At 51.7% G+C, this 19,340-nt stretch overlaps 1 protein-coding gene across 1 annotated transcript in view; it reads right to left on the reverse strand.

Moving 5' to 3' along the window:
• The window catches only part of LOC140385547 (chloride channel protein C-like), a 209,185-nt gene that overhangs the window by 27,256 nt on the left and 162,589 nt on the right, over positions 1 to 19,340 (reverse strand). The window lies entirely within an intron of this gene.

Raw genomic sequence — 19,340 nt, forward strand, 5'->3', positions numbered from 1 at the left:
TTGGCATATGCAGGCATTGAGTGATTAGTGAGTGGTTAAGTGGATGAGTGAGTGACTCGGTGAGGTGGGTGGGAAGGTGGCTGGGGTTTCGTCGGAAAATCAGGGGTAGATTTGGAGGGGTAGTAGGGTCAGATCAGGGGGATTGTTGGGTGGTTGTGGGACAGTTGGGGGCTTGGGGTGGTAGATTGGGAAAGTCAGTTGTGGTGCTCAGTTCAGTTAAACTGACTGTTCACTGAGTGTCATCAGGCACTAAACTGTGTAACATTTCCTGGGTAAGTAGAGTGGTAGGTCCCACCTATCTGGCCCAACTCTTCACCCCCCCCCCCCCCCCACCCCCCCCCCCCACTGCCCTCCCGCCATCCACTGCACTAAGTTCACCATCAGAGACATTCACAGAGGGCACAGGGCTGTGCCAATCTGCCCATCGGAAGTTTAAACTTATGCATCAGGACATCTGCATGGTCCTGAAGCACGTCCCTGAACGTACATCCCAGGGTGGTGCTGGACCCCAGAGGTACCTGAGAAGATGCATTGAGGACCCCTATGAAACCGTGTTTTAAAAGGCTTTAAGGGATAGTGGCATGACATCACTAAAAGGGAAATGTATCGAGTGATCCGGTCCTAGTTTCACTTTTGCTTTGAGCAGATCACACACAGCTCTGGGAGTCAGCTTTTCTAATTCGAGGGCTGTGACCAGTGGTGTTCCGCAGGGATCAGTGCTGGGACCTTTGCTGTTTGTAGTGTATATAAATGATTTGGAGGAAAATGTAACTGGTCTGATTAGTAAGTTTGCAGACGACACATAGGTTAGTGGAATTGCAGATAGCGATGAGGACTGTCAGAGGATACAGCAGGATTTAGATTGTTTGGAGACTTGGGCGGAGAGATGGCAGATGGAGTTTAATCCGGACAAATGTGAGGTAATGCATTTTGGAAGGTCTAATGCAGGTAGGGAATATATAGTGAATGGTAGAACCCTCAAGAGTATTGAAAGTCAGAGAGATCTAGGAGTACAGGTCCACAGGTCACTGAAAGGGGCAACACAGGTGGAGAAGGTAGTCAAGAAGGCACACGGCATGCTTGCCTTCATTGGCTGGGGCATTGAGTATAAGAATTGGCAAGTCATGTTGCAGCTGTATAGAACCTTAGTTAGGCCACACTTGGAGTATAGTGTTCAATTCTGGTCGACACACTACCAGAAGGATGTGGAGGCTTTAGAGAGGGTGCAGAAAAGATTTACCAGAATGTTGCCTGGTATGGAGGGCATTAGCTATGAGGAGCGGTTGAATGAACTCGGTTTGTTCTCACTGGAACGACGGAGGTTGAGGGGCAACCTGATAGAGGTCTACAAAAGTATGAGGGGCATAGACAGAGTGGATAGTCAGAGGCTTTTCCCCAGGGTAGAGAGGTCAATTACTAGGGGGCATAGGTTTAAGGTGAGAGGGGAAAGGTTTAGAGTAGATGTATGAGGCAGGTTTTTTACACCGAGGGTAGTGGGTGCCTGGAACTCGCTACCGGAGGAGGTGATGGAAGCAGGGACGATAGTGACATTTAAGGGGCATCTTGACAAATACATGAATAGGATGGGAATAGAGGGATACGGACCCAGGAAGTGTAGAAAATTGTAGTTTAGTCGGGCAGCATGGTCGGCACGGGCTTGGAGGGCCGAAGGGCCTGTTCCTGTGCTGTACATTTCTTTGTTCTTTGTTTGTCAGGGGGAAAACACTCCACTGGTTGGAGTTATATCTGACACAGAGGAGGATGGCTGTGGTGGTTGGAGGTCAGTCATCTCAGTTCCAGGCCATCACTGCAGGAGTTCTTCAGGGTAGTGTCTTGGCCCAACCATCTTCAGTTGTTTCATCAATGACCTCCCTTCCATCAATGGGCATGGAAATACATGATAAACAGTAGGACCCTGGGAAGCACTGAGGATCAAAGGGGTCTTGCTGTGCATGTACACTGAGCCCTTATGGTAGCTCAGCAGATGGATACAGTGATTAAGAATGCTTATGGAATCCTTGCCTTTATTAGCCAAGGCATAGAGTTTAAGAGAGAGAGTAAGTGAGTGTGTGGGAGAGTGTGAGTGAGGGTATGGGAGAGAGAATGGGAGTGACAGAGTAAGTGAGGGAGTGTGAATGGTGTGAGATACAGTGTAGGTGTGTGTGGGAGAGAGAGAGCAGGGAGGATATGCTGGAAATGTGTAACACGTTGGTTAGGCCACAGCTAGAGTATTGTGTGCAGGGGCGGGATTCTCCGATATCGGCGCGATGTCCGCCCGCCAGTTGGCGGGAAAGGCCTTTGGTGCCCCGCCAGCTGGCGCAAAACTAACTTTGTTGGGCGGCGCATGCACGGGAGCGTCAGCGGCCGCTCACGGCATCCCCGCGCATGCGCAGTGGAGAGGGTCTCTTCCGCCTCCACCATGGTGGAGACCATGGCGAAGGCGGAAGGAAAAGAGTGCCCCCACGGCACAGGCCCACCCGCGGATCAGTGGGCCCCGATCGCGGGCCAGGCCACCGTGGGGGCACGCCCTGGGGCCAGATCGCCCCGCGCACCCCCCCCAGGACCCCGGAGCCTGCCCGCGCCACCGTGTCCCGCTGTCCCAAAGGTGGTTCAATCCACGCCGGCTAACGTGGGTTGACAGCGGTGGGACTTCGGCCCATCGCTGGCCGGAGAATCGCCGGGGGAGGGCCCGCCAACCGGCGCGGCGCGATTCCCACCCCCGCCGAATATCCGGTGCCGGAGAATTCGGCAACCGGCGGGGGCGGGATTCACGCCAGCCCCCGGCGATTCTCCGACCCGGCTGGGGGTCAGAGAATCCCGCCCCAGTTCTGGAGTCCACATTATAGGAGGGATGTGATCGCACTTGAAATGGTGCAGAGGAGATTTACCAGGATGTTCCCTGAGCTGAAGAGTTTTCGCTATGAAGAGAGACTGGATAGACTGGGGTTATTTTTCTTTGAACAGGGGAAACTGAGGGGGACATGATTGAGATGTATAAAATTCTGAGGGGCATAGATAAAGTAGACAAGACAAAACGTTTCCCCTTGGTGGACAGATAAATGACCAGGTGCATAGATTTAAGGTACGGAGCAGGAGGTTTAGATGGGAAGTGAGGGAAACCTTTTCACCTAGAGGGTGGTGGGAGTCTTGAACCCGCTGCCTGAAAGGGTGGCGGAGGCAGACTCCCCCACCCTCACTCACTCTCTCTCCCATACTCACACTCACACCTTCACTCTCTTTCCCACACACTGACGCACTCTCTCTCTCACACACATTCACACTCACTCACTTACTCTGTCACTCCCATTCTCTCTCCCATACCCTCACTCACTCTCTCCTCACCCTCATTCACTCTCTCTCCTATACTCACACTCACACCCTCACTCTCTCTCTCTCTCCCACACACTCATGCACTCTCTCTCACACACATTCACACACCCTCACTTATTCTGTCACTCTCATTCTCTCTCCCACACACTCACGCACTCTCTCCCACACACTCACTCACTCGCTCCCACACGAACACACTCCTTCACTCTCTCACACAAACACACATACACACTACCTCATCCTCTCCCACACTTAATCCCTCACTCTCTCTCCCACATGCACATTCACTCCCTCACCCTCTCTCCACACCCACTCATTCACTCCCTTTCTCCTACACTCTCCCTCTCCCACTCACTCACGCTCTCTCTCCCCATAGACACTCACTCCCACACACATATTCTTTCCTCTTTTCCACAGACAGACACACACTCTCCCACATACACTCACTCATTCTCACACACTCATCACTCATTCCAAAACAATCACTCTCTTCAAAACACACTCACTCATCACTCCTACACACTCGCTCACTCACTCATTCATTTGTGAGCCTATCAGTAGCAAACATGAGAAAGGAATGGCCTGTGATTGGAGGAGCAGCCCCTTGAAAAAACTTGAAATTCACTTATCTGCCTGACTGCCATTTTGAACAGTGCTCCAGCATCCACAAAGAGGGGCTTTGCGGACAACAAAGTGGCCTACTTTCGAGATGAATAGATTAATCCATTCTGTGTAGTTATGTAATGGTAACCAAAAGTGAACATGGATTTTAAATAGTTATACTTTTTTCGAAGGAGGGAAAGTATCTCTAAAAAGAAAGGGTGATGTTGTAATATGCCTTTAAGGGTTATCAGTATGACATCACTAGAAGGGATGTGTGTCATGTGATCCGGTCTTAGTTTCACTTTTTCCTTTGAGCAGAGTGCACATACACAGCTCTGACATCTTCAAGTTTTATACCTATTAACAGCTGTTCTCATAGAATGTGGGAAAATGTGACATTGTTCATTTTAGAAGAAAGAATGAGAAGGCAGATTATTCGTTAAATAGAGAGAGATTGCAGAAAGCTGCAGCACAAAGGGACTTGCAGGTCCTTCTTCATGAAACCCAGCGAGCTAAGCATACATGTGGAGAAGGTAATAGGGAAGACAAGAGGACCCGGGTTCGAATCCCGGCCCTGTCCGTGTGGAGTTTGCACATTCTCCCCATGTCTGTGTGGGTTTCACCCCCACAACCCAAAGATTTGCAGATTAGGTGGATTGGCCACACTAAATTGCCCTTAATTGAAAAAATAATAATTGGCTACTCTAAAAAAAATTTTAAATAGGAAGACAAATGGAATGCTGGTTTTTATTTCAAGGGGGCTGGAGTATAAAAGTAAAGAGGTGTTGCTGCAACTGTACAAGGTATTAGTGAGGCTACATTTAGAATACTGTGTATAGTTTTAGTCCCCTTATTTAAAAAAAGATATATCATTGGAGACAGGATAAAAGAGGTTTACTGGGATGATCCTGGGTATGGAGGGACTGTAAGATTCTTAGAGGGTTTGACAGGGTAAATGTTGGGAGGATGTTTCCATTCAAGGGGGAGTGGAGGACCAAAGGGTATGGTCACATTTAAGATAGATTTGAGGACGTATTTCTTCTCTCAAAGAGTGGTGAATCTTTGGAATTCTTTAACCCAGGAAGCTATGGAGGCCGAATCCTTGAACATTTTCAAGGTTGAGATTGATAGGTTTTTGATCAGTCGGGGAAGTAAGGGTGATGGAGATAAGGCAGGAAAGTGGATGTAGTGTGTGTTATGATCTTATTAAATGGTGGAGCAGGTTCGAAGGGCAGAATGGCCTACTCCTATTCCTATTCCTTATGGCCTTATGATTTTATAATCTTCTCATGTGCCGCGCCTTAATAAATGAACAATGTGTTTACCCAGTCCCTTATGAGTGATTGGTGCCTTGTGTCTTATACAATATATAACCCTATGTTATTATATCATTACAATCACACAAAGGGGACTTCCGGTTGCGGTGATGCCTTGCTAGCCGCACGTTTTGGCGGCTCCAGCTCCGACGGACCTTCGGGCTCTTTTAAGAGCCCCAACGGGGAATTTTTTGACCACGCAACCCGGTGTGGGGTGTGTGAGAAGGGAGTCCCCCCCCCAACGAAGGAGGAAAAAACCGGCGGCGGCGGCTGCAGCGCGAGGAATCGTCAACCAAAGGGTCAGAAGGAGAGAAGTACAAGATGGTGGAGGAAAAAGCACAGGCGACATGGGGGCCTGAGCAGGACGAAATTGTGAGACGGTGCATGGAGCTGCTGAAGAGGGAGGTGCTGACCCCGATGCTACAGGCAATTGAGGGGCTCAAGGAGACACTAAAGACCCAGGAGACAGAGCTCCGTGTGGTGGAGCAGAAGGTGACAGATATTGAGGACGAGATCCTGGGCCTGGCGGTTAAGACACAGACGCACGAGGCACTTCATAAAAAGTGTACTGAAAGGATCGAGGCCCTAGAAAACGGAGCGCGAAGGAAGAACCTTCGGATACTGGGTCTCCCTGAGGGTGTGGAAGGAGTGGACTGTGGAGCGTATGCAAGTACGATGCTGGGCTCACTGATGGGTGCTGAGGCCCCTACGGGCCCCTTGGAGGTGGAGTGGGCAAATCGGATTCCGGCGAGAAGACCAAAAGCGGGAGAACCACCCAGGGTGATAATCGTGCGATTTTACCGCCTTAAGGATAGCGAAGAGGTCCTGAGATGGGCTAAAAAGGTGCGGAGTAGCAGATGGGAGAATGCAGTGGTACAGGTGTACCAGGATTGGAGTGCGGAGGTGGCGAGAAGGAGGGCGAGCTTTAACCGAGCCAAAGAGGTGTTGCATAAAAGGAAGGTGAAGTTCGGGATGCTGCAGCCGGCAAGACTATGGGTCACGTATCAGGAGAGACACCATTATTTCGAGACGGCGGAGGAAGCATGGACCTTTATCAAAGAGGAGAAATTGGATCGGAACTGAGGGACTGATGCTGCAGGAAATGTTATTGTTAATGTTATGGTTGAAGTTAATTGAGAAGTAAATTGGGAAGGGGGGAGACATTGGGGAAATGTGGGCGCCGGTGAGGGGGGAAAGACGGGACATAGTTGGAGAATGGGGAAGGGGAGGGGGAGGGGAAAGGGAGCTGCGCCATAAGAGGCGGGTCAGGTAAAGGGATGTTCCCGCGCCAGAAAGAATAAGGCGGGAAGACAGGCGCAAGGCGGATGGGAGTTCCCCACACGGGGGGGTCGAGGAGTGAGCAGGAGAAGCCGGGGTCAGTTGAAGTCAGCTGACTTACGGAAGTAATATGGGGGGAGCAATCACGCTAGAAAGAGATCTAGCGGGGGGGGACGGGGGGGGGGGGGGACAACTGGGTTGCTGCTGCGGAAATCCAAAAGGAAATGGCTAAAGAGTGGGTGGGCGGGGATGGTGTGCGACGCTGGGGGAGCGAGCGGGAGCGCGGAGGCGGGATACGGGACTGGCCTAGAGAAGGTAATGGCTAGTCGACATGGGAGGGGGGCAGGTAGCCCCCCAGTGAGGCTGATCACGTGGAACGTGAGAGGCCTGAACGGACCGATAAAAAGGGCCCGGGTGCTCGCGCATTTGAAAGGACTAAGGGCAGACGTGGTTATGCTCCAAGAGACGCACCTAAAGGTGGCGGACCAAGTTAGGTTGAGGAAAGGATGGGTGGGACAGGTGTTCCACTCAGGACTGGACACAAAGAATAGAGGGGTGGCCATTTTGGTGGGGAAACGGGTAGCATTTGAAGCAAAGAACATCGTAGCAGATAGCGGAGGTAGATATGTAATGGTGAGTGGCAGGCTGGAGGGAATGGAGGTCGTGTTGGTTAATGTGTATGCCCCAAACTGGGACGATGCGGGATTTATGAGACGGATGCTGGGGCGTATACCGGACCTGGAGGTAGGAAACTTGATTTTAGGAGGGGACTTTAATACGGTGCTGGACCCGGGGCTAGATAGATCCAGCTCAAGGACCGGAAGAAGGCCGTCAGCGGCCAAGGTACTTAAGGGGTTTATGGACCAAATGGGGGGAGTGGATCCATGGAGATTTCTTAAACCTAGGGCTAGGGAGTTCTCCTTCTTCTCCCATGTCCATAAGGTGTACTCCCGGATAGATTTTTTGTTTTAGGAAGGTCATTGATCTCCAGGGTGGAAGAAGCTGAGTACTCAGCCATAGCGGTTTCGGATCATGCCCCACATTGGGTAGACCTGGAATTAGGAGAGGAAAGGGAGCAGAGAACACTCTGGCGATTAGATGTGGGACTGATGGTGGATGAGGGAGTGTGTGCAAGAGTGCGGGGGTGTATTGAGAGATACCTGGAGGTCAATGACGACGGCGAGGTCCCTGTGGGAGTGGTATGGGAAGCACTAAAGGCGGTGGTCAGAAGAGAGCTGATCTCCATTGGGGCCCACAAAAGGAAAACAGAGGCCAAGGAAAGGGAACGATTACTGGGGGAGATTTTAAGGGTTGATAGGGCATTTGCAGAGACCCCGGAGGAGGAATTGTACAGGGAGAGGAGACGACTCCAGACGGAGTTTGACCTTCTGACCACCAGAAAGGCGGAGGTACTGTGGAGGAAGGCACAGGGGAGGAGGTATGAATATGGGGAAAAGGCTAGTCGCCTGTTGGCTCATCAATTGCGAAAGAGGGCAGCAGCGAGGGAGATAGGAGGAATTAGAGACGAAAGGGGAGACACGGTGCGAAGGGCAGGAAAGATAAATGAGGTGTTCAAGACCTTCTATGAGGAACTGTATAGGTCTCAACCCCCAGAGGGAGAGGAGGGGATGCGGCAGTTCCTGGACCAATTGAGGTTCCCGAAAGTGGAGGAGCAGGAGGTGGTAGGCCTGGGGGCACCGATTGGGGTGGACGAGGTTATTAAGGGACTGGGAAGCATGCAAGCAGGGAAGGCCCAGGGACCAGACGAGTTCCCGGTGGAATATTACAGAAAATATGTGGACTTGTTGGCCCCGTTGATGGTGAGGACGTTCAATGAGGCCAGGGAAGGGGGGACTCTACCCCCGACGATGTCGGAGGCGACGATGTCGTTAGTTTTGAAGAGGGATAAAGATCCGTTGCAGTGCGGGTCCTATAGACCTATTTCATTATTGAACGTGGACGCCAAATTGTTGGCAAAGGTACTGGCATCGAGGATAGAGGACTGTGTCCCGGGGGTAGTGCACGAAGACCAGACAGGGTTCGTAAAAGGGAGACAACTGAATGTTAACGTGCGACGACTACTAGGGGTGATAATGATGCCCCCAGTGGAGGGAGAGGCAGAGATAGTGGCGGCAATGGATGCAGAGAAGGCATTTGATAGGATGGAGTGGGAGTATTTATGGGAAGTGTTAAGGAGGTTTGGGTTCGGGAACGGGTTTATTAGCTGGGTTAGACTTCTTTATGGGGCTCCAACGGCAAGTGTAGTTACAGGTCAACATAGTTCGGAGTATTTGAGACTATATAGGGGAACAAGACAGGGATGCCCGCTGTCTCCATTGTTGTTCGCGTTGGCAATTGAACCTCTGGCCATGGCGTTGAGAGACTCCAGGAAATGGAGAGGGGTGATTAGAGGGGGAGAAGAACACCGAGTCTCGTTATACGCAGATGACCTATTGTTATACGTGTCGGACCCAGCAGGGGGGGATGATAGAGGTTATGCGAATTTTGAGGGGGTTCGGGGATTTCTCGGGGTATAGGCTAAACATGGGGAAGAGTGAATTATTTGTGATACATCCAGGGAACCAGAGTAAAGAGATAGAAGGCTTGCCTCTAAGGAAAGTGGAAAGAAACTTCCGATACCTGGGGATTCAGATCGCTAGGAGCTGGGGAACCTTGCACAGACTTAATCTGACACGGCTGGTAGAACAAATGGAGGAGGACTTCAAGAGGTGGGACATGCAGCCTCTATCGCTGGCGGGCAGGGTCCAAGCAATTAAGATGATGGTCCTCTCGAGGTTCTTATTTGTATTTCAATGTCTCCCTATACTAATCACCAAGACCTTTTTTAATAAAATAGACAGGAGCATCACGAGCTTCGTGTGGGCAGGGAAAGTTCCGAGAGTAAGGAGGGGGTTCCTTCAGCGTAATAGGGACAGAGGAGGATTGGCACTACCGAACTTGGGCGATTACTATTGGGCCGCCAATGTGGCAATGGATGATGGAGGGTGAGGGAGCGGCGTGGAAAAGACTGGAGAGAAAGTCCTGTAAAGGGACGAGTTTAGAGGCGCTGGTGACGGCGCCGCTACCGTTCTCACCTAAAATGTTTACCACGAACCCGGTGGTGGCGGCAACTTTGAATATCTGGGGACAGTGGAGGCGACAGAGAGGGGTGCGGGGAGCCCTGGTGGGGTCCCCAATCAGGAACAACCATAGGTTCGCCCCAGAAAGAATGGATGGAGGATTTCAGAGCTGGTACCAGTTGGGAATTAGGAGGGTGGGAGATTTATTTATAGATGGGACTTTTGCGAGCTTGGGAGCATTGGAGGAAAAGTATAAGTTGCCCCGGGGAAATTTCTTGAGATATATGCAGGTGAGGGCGTTTACTAGACAACAGGTGAGGGAATTTCCGTTGCTCCCGACACAGGGGATACAGGACAGAGTGCTTTCAGGGGTGTGGATCGGAGTGGGCAAGGTGTCAGAGATTTACCGAGAGATGAGGGAAGAGGGGGAGGAATCGGTGGGCGAACTAAAAGGAAAGTGGGAAGAAGAACTAGGGGAGGAGATAGAGGAGGGTATGTGGGCTGATGCCCTAAGCAGGGTAAATTCCTCTTCCTCATGCGCCAGGCTTAGCCTGATTCAATTTAAGGTGCTACATAGAGCACACATAACGGGAGCAAGATTGAGCAGGTTCTTTGGAGTGGAGGACAAATGTGGGAGGTGTGGCGGGAGCCCAGCAAACCACGCACATATGTTTTGGGCGTGCCCGGCACTGGAAGGGTATTGGAAGGGAGTGACGGGAGTGATTTCGAAGGTGGTGAAGGCCCGGGTCAAACCAGGCTGGGGGTTAGCTCTATTTGGAGTTGCGGATGAGCCGGGAGTGCAGGAGGCGAAAGAGGCCGACGTTGTGGCCTTTGCGTCCCTAGTAGCCCGGCGCAGGATCCTATTCATGTGGAAGGAGGCGAAACCCCCCGGACTGGAGGCTTAGGTAAATGATATGGCGGGGTTCATTAAATTGAAGCAGATAAAGTTTGCCCTGAGAGGATCAGCTCAAGGGTACACCAGGCGGTGGCAGCCATTTCTCGACTACCTAGGGGAACGTTAGAGGGAAGACAGATGACCAGCAGCAGCAACCCAGGGGGGAGGGGGAGGGAGGAGGGAGGGGGGGGGTGGTGGGGGGGGGGGGGGGTTAGTTTAGTTAAGGTCAAAAGATAATGGGGTTTTGTTATTTGTGTATTGTTAAAAATTTCTGTATTGTTACGTTTTGTTTTGTAAGAGGGGAAAAATTGTTGTTTGGGAAAAAAATTTCAATAAAATATATATATTTTTTTAAATTACAATCACACAAAAGCCCCTATGCAAGGACTGCATGAGAATTAGGGGCTGGTTTAACTCACTGGACTAAATCGCTGGCTTTTAAAGCAGACCAAGGCAGGCCAGCAGCACGGTTCAATTCCCGTACCAGCCTCCCCGAACAGGCGCCGGAATGTGGCGACTGGGGGCTTTTCACAGTAACTTCATTTGAAGCCTACTTGTGACAATAAGCGATTTTCATTTCATTTTTCATTTTTTCGAATTGCCCAGGAAGTATAAACTTCCCTTGAGCAATTATCCTACGTCTGGAAGCATCCGAAACTCCAGTTTAAATGAGAAACTTTGGATTGTTCTGACTCTCTTAACAGAAGAGTTACCTGGGAAACTTTAGAAGGATTAAAACCACTTCTAACTCCTGGGTAGCTAGAAGGCTGGATTCTCCAATTTTGAGGCTATGTCCCCACGCTGGCGTGGGAACGGTGGCGTTTTACGACAGAAAAATTGGCGTATAATGGCCACCGATCCTCCGTTTGGCTGGGGGCTAGCATCAAGGCAGCGTAGAGCACCCGGCTCTAGCTGCCGTTATGGCCCAGAGAATTGCCGGGCCCACGCCCACGCAAGTGCACGCCGCCGGCTTGCGTCGGCCGCGCCATGCAACATGGCGCCAGCCGCTCACGGACCTGGCAAACTGACAGTCATTGCCACTCAATGGAAGTTCCGGGTCTTCAAAATGTATCCTGACTTATTCCCAATACTCAAAGTATATCTGAATCCAGAATGGCTGAAGACTTTACACTGCACCAATATGGGAACATTATGACCGTAATTTGTTGCTAATTTTACCAGTCAAACTGTATCAAATGCATACATAAACAATGATTTCTCGTTATGATATCCTGATGGCTCTGGACGAACAATATAGTTCCCTATCTTCCAGTGAGATCAATTATTGAGAAATAGTATGTGAAGTTATATTTTGAAATGTAATATGTACACACCTATTCAGGTGCCCTTTTGTTCTGTATACTGGTCATAGGCTTTTACCCTTCACATTTTCTGAAAACTGTTTGTAAATTTGGTGAAAATTCAAAGACGATCTATTCAGTTTATCAGTTTGACATCATAACCATCAAAATTAAATGCCAATTCAGAATTTGTTTGTCCTGCTTCAATCAGGTCCATATATTGATTTCACCATCAAAAAATTGTTTACTGAGAAGGTGAACTCACTTCTCACCAGTGGCCAGTGGCATGAGTAATTCAACAGATCACAATCCTGTACGATCCCTTGTTTTGTAGTATCTGGTGAACAGCTGGCTGAATGATGCCATTTAGCCAACAGAACTACCATTACAAGGCAGAAATAGAGATGCCTTTTTGATCAAAGATGGATGTTTGCCTTGTGAATTCTATGTTGTTATTCCAACTAAATTTCAAAACACTATGATCAAGGAAATCCATGCCATTCATCCTGCTGTCGTAAGAATGAACGGATTGGCTGAAATGCACTTGTGGCAACCTTCTCTAGATAGTGACACAGAAGATGCTATTTATGAGCATCAAGTCTGTCAGATCAATTTACCTGTAATTCCTGAGGAAACTAGTACTTGGCAGTCGCCAACAAAACCATGGCAGCATATTCCTGTTCATTCTGTCTGGCTGAAGACATGGAAATCTTTCCCTTCTTTAGATCCTTATTCTAAATGCTGTAAGTGATTCCAATGTCATCAGCAGGTGTGTATGATATTTCTCGATTCTTGAATAAGAATAGTGTATCTCATATTACCTCTCCATCTGGACAATGGCAGTCCAAAGGGAAAATTGAGAGGAGTGTAGGTACTTTCAAAGTGTCTTTAAAGAAGGTGTTGCAAGATCCTTACACCATGCACCAGCAATTAGCTGCATTTCCTTTTAGTTATCGTAAGACACCCCAACCCAATGCCAGTTGCACACCTGCTGAGTTTGTCACTGGGAGAAAGTTATGTACTCATTTTGACCATTTCAAATCTGACTTGGGAACAAACTGGGTGGGTAGGGTGGCAGTGGAGCAGGGTGGCATGTGGGTGAGGTGATAGGGTAGCAGGTGGGTGAGGTGGACAGACAGATAGGGTGGTGTGTGGGTCAGTGGGGTTGGCGGGTCGGGGGCTAGACAAGTCTGGTCAGTGTGGAGGTTATGTGGGGATGGGGGGAGGGAATCAAGTGGGAGTCTCTGACGATCTGAAGACTAGAAGACCAGGACCTAAATGATTGCATATGTAGTGTTTTGTATTCCTTATTAAAATATTTTACATAACAATGGACAGCATTGCCCTTTTAACCAATTAAAATAAGCACTCAGAACTATTTTGCCTTACTAAACACATGCATGGTTTCTGCATTGTTAATGCACACCAGTAACAATAGTGGCATTCAGGAAGAAATATGTGGTGAGCCTTGTTTATCCCCTGTCTGGACTGAAAGCAATTTACTCTGGATGGTAATCATGTTAAATTAGCCTTACTATAAACTGATTTTATATTATCATGATGGGCCATTGAGCTTTGAATAAATAAGTTCAGCCAAAACTTTGCCGCAGTGGTGTTATTTTACCTATAGTGATAAATGGCAAACTTGTCCCTTTTACATTACTGGCTTTGGTTATGGGAGGTATTTGGTAGTTTACACACGGACTGATTTTGTCTAGTTCACCGACATAGTTGAAGAAATTAGGATGTTTTCATACTGCTTATTTATGGGTAACAGAACTGTTAGATGATGTTAGTCTAGGTGGTTTGCCTCTGCTTGTACTTAAGGTTTGAACAATTTTTATTCCAATTAAGTTAAGCATTCTATATCACTGTGGGATTCAGCAACATAATTAGATAAAGTCTGCAATCCTATTGTGGGATTCAGCATTTAGTCTGAGTTGGCATTCAAATAAATGGTAGCTTGACACATTGGCTGGATGTGAGAGTGAGATTAAAAATCACACGATCATTTTAAATATATTAACATAGTGGCCGCGATTCTCTGGTCTCGTCGCACTCTCACTCGAGCGAAACGAGGCAGGTGAATAGTGGGAGAGGCAGAAAACGAGAACCGCGCCAGGCGCCAAACAATTTGCAAGGCAACCCGCCCCTTCCATGGCGAAATCGGGATCTCAATTATCACCACTTAAGCCCTATTTTCATACAATTAACAGGAGCCACTCCTTATCCAACGGTCTTCTGTCATTCCTATGCCTCCCACCAAGTGGTCACGCTGGCGCCGATTCGTGAACCTGGCGGAAGGGCTTCCGTGGGGAGCTGAGGAGGTGAGTAGTCATCTTTGCTCCCAGGCAAAGAGCCCAGGTGCACTAGGCTTGCCAACCCAGTACTCAGCGGGGGCTGGGGGACCCTCCATAGGGATGGGCTGCCATGGGAGGGTGGTGGGGGGAAGCACTAAGGGGGGCAAGTGGGAGGCAAATGCTCGTGGCACCACCATCTACACCCCTGGATCATGTGTACCCATTCCGGGTGAATCCTTGTCCCTGCCCTTCCGACCACCCATGACCCTCACCCACTGCCGAGACCTCTGGCCGTGTGGCTGAAGGTTATTGCTAATAGGGAATTGGCAATCATGGTTAAGTGAACACTTAACATAGAATAACAGAATTTACAGTGCAGAAGGAGGCCATTCGGCCCATCGAGACTGCACTGGCTCTTGGAAAGAGCACCCTACCCAAGGTCAACACCTCCACCCGATCCCCATAACCCAGTAACCCCACCCAACACTAAGGGCAATTTTGGACACTAAGGGCAATTTATCATGGCCAATCCACCTAACCTGCACATCTTTGGATTGTGGGAGGAAACCGGAGCACCCGGAGGAAACCCACGCACACACGGGGAGGATGTGCAGACTCTGCACAGACGTGACTCAAGCCTGAATCGAACTTGGGACCCTGGAGCTGTGAAGCAATTGTGCTATCCACAATGCTACCGTGCTGCCCTTCACACAACCGAGTGGATTCCTGTGGGTTTGGCGGGCCATGTAGCATGTGGGAGTCATTGTCTAGCATCCCAATCACACCTTGATGCCTGGACACTCAGCTTGAACACTGCGGGAGGGAAAACCACAGATGCAGCAGCCAACATCCGAACACCCGGGGGATGGAATACAGCTCCGGGCACATGTCAGAGCTGGAGGCTGGGTGAGTGCTACTGGGAGGGGACCAGCGGCCAGTCTGGGGTCTGGTGAGGGGGGCCTGCTGTGGTCGGGTGTGCATGGACAGGGCATTCCGCGTGGGAGGGGAGGATCAATGGGGAAATGGAGAGTCCTGGGGTGGGAGCCACCGCTGTTTGTCAGTCTAATGGGCGGCACATTAGCACAGTGGTTAGCACTGTTACTTCACAGCTCCACAGTTCCAGGTTCGATTCCCGCCGTGGGTCACTGTCTGTACGGGGTCTGAATGTTCTCCCCGTATATGCGTGGGTTTCCTCCAACAGTCCAAAGATGTGCAGGTTAGGTGGAGTGACCATGCTAAATTGCCCTTAGTGTCCAAAAAGGTTAGGTGGGGTTACTGGGTTGCAGGGATAGGGTGGAGGTGGAGGCTTAAGTAGGGAGTGCTTTCCAAGGGTCGGTGCAGACTCGATGGGCCGAATGGCCTCCTTCTGCACTGTAAATTCTATGATTCTAACACCCTCTCCCAGTTCCTTACAGATATTGAACATTATGTCAGGGATTTTGGACCCAGAACTTGACCTAGTGGTGCTGCTGGTACTCCGGGTGGGCAGACACCGGAGACGACGGCAGCAGCAGCGTCTGCAGATGATCAAGGCAAAAGACCATGTGTCGGTCCCCGCCCCACACCCTGAGGACCCAGCAGCCCATCAGGCGAGGGAGGGAACCAGAGCAGGAGTTCTGCAAAGGCGTATGATGTAAAGGCATTGCTGCTCATTTGAACAGATGATGCAGGAGGCTCCGCCTCAACAAGGAGACAGTGCACCACCTGTGCCATGTCCTCGTGGACTTCGCACCATGTGGAGGAGGAGGACAACCGCTCCCTGTGGCCGTCAAGACCACCGCAGCACTGAACGTTTATGCCTCGGGATCCTTCCAGGGCTCAAGTGGGGAGCTGTGTGGTATCTCACAGGCCACAGCTCGCAGGTGCATCCGGTAGATCACGAATGCCTTGTATGCCTGGGTGGAAAACTATATCATCTTTGAAATGGACCAAGCCCAGCAAGATGCCCAGGCAGCAGGTTTCTTCGCGATCACCGGGGTGCTCCAGGTCTACGGGGTAATAGATGCCACGCATGTCGCCCTGCGCTCACAAGGCCATCTGGTAGTATCCTATGTTAACAGAAAGGGATTCCACTCCCTGAACATACAGCTCGCGTGCTACCACCAGTTGAAGATAATGCGCGTGTGTGCACGCTTCCCGGGGAGTGTGAACGACAGCTGCGTCCTGGGGCAGTCGGTCATCTGCGGCCTCTTCGAGAAGCACCCCAGGATGGACGGTTGGCTCTTGCGGGACAAGAGGTATCCGCTGAGGACCTGGCTAGTGACGCCAGTGCAGAGGCCGGAGACCAAAGCGGAGATCTGAAACAACGAGGCCCATGTGGCTACCCGGGCTGTGATTGAGCAGTGCATCAGACTGCTCAAGATGCAGTTCCGATGCCTTGACCGCTCAGGTGGTGCCTCCAGTACACTGCCCAGAAGGTCGCCCGCTTTGTGGTGGTCTGCTAAGCCCTTTACAACCTTGCACAGCAGCAGGGCAACGAGCTGGAGGTTGGTGATGAGGAACATGTGACCACCTGCGGAGGAGCAGGAGGAGGACGAGGACGATGAGGCGGTTCCAGACCAGCAGGGGCTGGAGGAACCTGAGGACCAGCCGGAGGCTGCAGGACAGGCGGCAAAGGCGACGGCCTGGGGAGCCCAGAGAGCCAGGGAGGCCACATACTCATCCGCTTCACATAGGACGTATCCTGGTCCATCACCCCCCACTCCCATTTCCGACCCTCCCAGGGTATGTGTCACATCACTCCAGGGTGCTGGCACCTGTCAGCGGTTCACTGTCGAGGACATGGGGGTGATGATAACATGCTGAGAGCTGAGTGCCAGTGCTCCTCAATATATGTTGTAATTTGACGCCTGCCTGTCTGCTGAATGCTCGCTCACACCCATCACCTGCATGTGGTGTGCCCAGGAAGAGGGGGGAGGGGGCGGGCCTGGAGAGATGGGCCAACGGTTTGGGGGTTGGCCCACATTGCAGAGAAAAGTGACAGGCGTCATACTGGTTGTGCCCATGGGCATTTACTGTGTTTTACAATTCCCCACTCTCCCGATGGTGCCCTCTCCCCATTTCCCTCACCCACATCCCTTGTGCTGGCTGTGAGACGGGGCCTTATCGGAGGGGTGGAACTCGGTGGAGCTGGTGGCCACCGTCACCACTCCACGGGACGGGTCTAGGTTGGCACCCAGCGTCCCCTCCTTCCGCTTGATGCCCACATGCCCTGGGGTTCACCTTGGGATGGAGGGGCAGCTGATTCGAGCACTGGCTGCCCCTGCACCATCTGGCTCTGCCAGCCCTGGCAGTTCCCCATAGTCCGCCCCATCGCGTCGACTCCCTCAGCGATGCTCCTCAGTGACTGAGACATGTTCTGCAGCATCTCAGCAATGCCCACCTGCAACCAGTACAAGCTCAATATCACCTCGGCCATTCCTATCTGAGAGCAGGAAATGTCCCGCAGGACTTCATCAAGGTCAGCCTGGAGAGGGTGACATCCCCCATCAAGGCAGTCATTCTGCCAAGGCCCTCAGCCATGGCCATCAGCGACTACTCAATGCCTTGGACACCTCCACTTTGGTGCCGACGTCGTGCACCAGGCTCTCCACTGCGGTCGCCACCCTAGCTGTGTTGGCCATGATGCATTACCAGTGACAAATCCTGCACCTGTAGCCTCTGGGACTCCTCCGATCGGCTATGGACCTGCTGCAGTGTCAGGGGGTGGAACTTGGGCGAGCTGGTGGCCACTGTCGCCACTCTGTACGGTGGTTCCAGGCTGGCATCCAGTGCCCCCTCCTCCTGGTCAGTGCCCGTAGGGCCCGGAGGTTCACCTCTGAACAGAGGTGCAGCTGGATTGAGGCCCGGCTGCTCCGCCATCTGACTCTGCCAGCCCTGGCAGCCCCCCAATGTCTGCAGCATGGTGTCGATGCCCTTGGCGATGCTCCTCACTAATTGGAACATGCTCTGGAGCACCCGGCAATGCCCCCTGCGACTGGGACATGCCCTGGAGTGCCTGGGCTATGCCCACCTGAGAGTGAGACACGTCCCCCAAGCAAGTCGGACATGCTGTCGCAGCGCTCAGCCATAGCCATCACTGACTGAGGCACACCTTGGACACCTTTGCTGCTGATGTTGTGCACCAGGCTATACACTGCGCTCGCTACCCTAGCAGTGCCATGCATTGCTGTTGCTATCTCCACCAATCGGCTATGGTACAGCCGGAGTGTTGCTGACATCCCCCTCTGAATATCACAGTCGCACCCTACCGATTGCTCTGGCTAAACCTGGTCCAGAGGCTCAGCATGGTTCCTGGGACCAGGCAGACTTCTGACTGCTGTCTCGCCTGGGCATTCCTGCCTCCACCTGATGTGCATCAGCAAGTGTGAGGTGCTCACCAGAATTTGTCCAGAGGCCTGTCCTCTACTATTGCCCACCGAGGTGTGTGTTTTTGCACTAGTGGAGGGTCAGATTGACAGCTGTGCCGCAAATCCCATGGTCTCCTCGGAGCTCCCCTCAGAGATGTTTTTATAAGGGGACCATCCCTGACGCGGGATAATGGACATGTGGTCAGTGGGGACAATGGGGCATTCTGTATTAACAACTCACATATGACCGGTCCTCTGCGGGGTGCCGGTGCATCCTCACCTGTGCGGCGTAGGCCAACCTCTACATCGGTGACCGATCTGTCCTTGGCCACCCCTGCGACCTCCAGGGCCTGTACCTGGTTGGGGGTGAGGACTCTGATGTCTGGCACCCCACCACCCGTTTGGGCCCTCTCTCATCTGTTGTGGGCCAACTTCTCCTGTGGGGACAGAGGGGCAGCGTGAGCCACACACTTCGTTCATCGCGGGTGGGTGGGGAGAGTGGGGGGGGGGGATGCATGGGGATGGGGGAGATGGGGAAGGGGAGGAGTTGGAGAGATGGGGGGGATGGGGATGGCGTGGACGGCACTGTTGAACATGGGTGGGCCGGGGTTTGGTATGGTGGACAGGGGCAGTGCCAGGCTCATGAATTTCAAACAGGCAGGTGGGGCCGGTGCCAGGGGGCCACTGCTAACCCACCCTTCCGGCCAGGTGGAGGTCATTGATCTTCTTACGGTACTGGGTACTGGGCCTCCTGGTGACACTCTCCGAGCTGACGGCCGCTGCCACTTTCTCCCACGCAACACTGACTGCCCTGTGGCTGACCCACCGAGCCTCGCCTGTCTGCACTCAACTGCATCGAACAATCTGGACATGTCGCCATCCCTGAAT

The sequence above is a fragment of the Scyliorhinus torazame genome, chromosome 11 (genome assembly GCF_047496885.1).
Source record: "Scyliorhinus torazame isolate Kashiwa2021f chromosome 11, sScyTor2.1, whole genome shotgun sequence".
Lineage (NCBI taxonomy): Eukaryota > Metazoa > Chordata > Chondrichthyes > Carcharhiniformes > Scyliorhinidae > Scyliorhinus > Scyliorhinus torazame.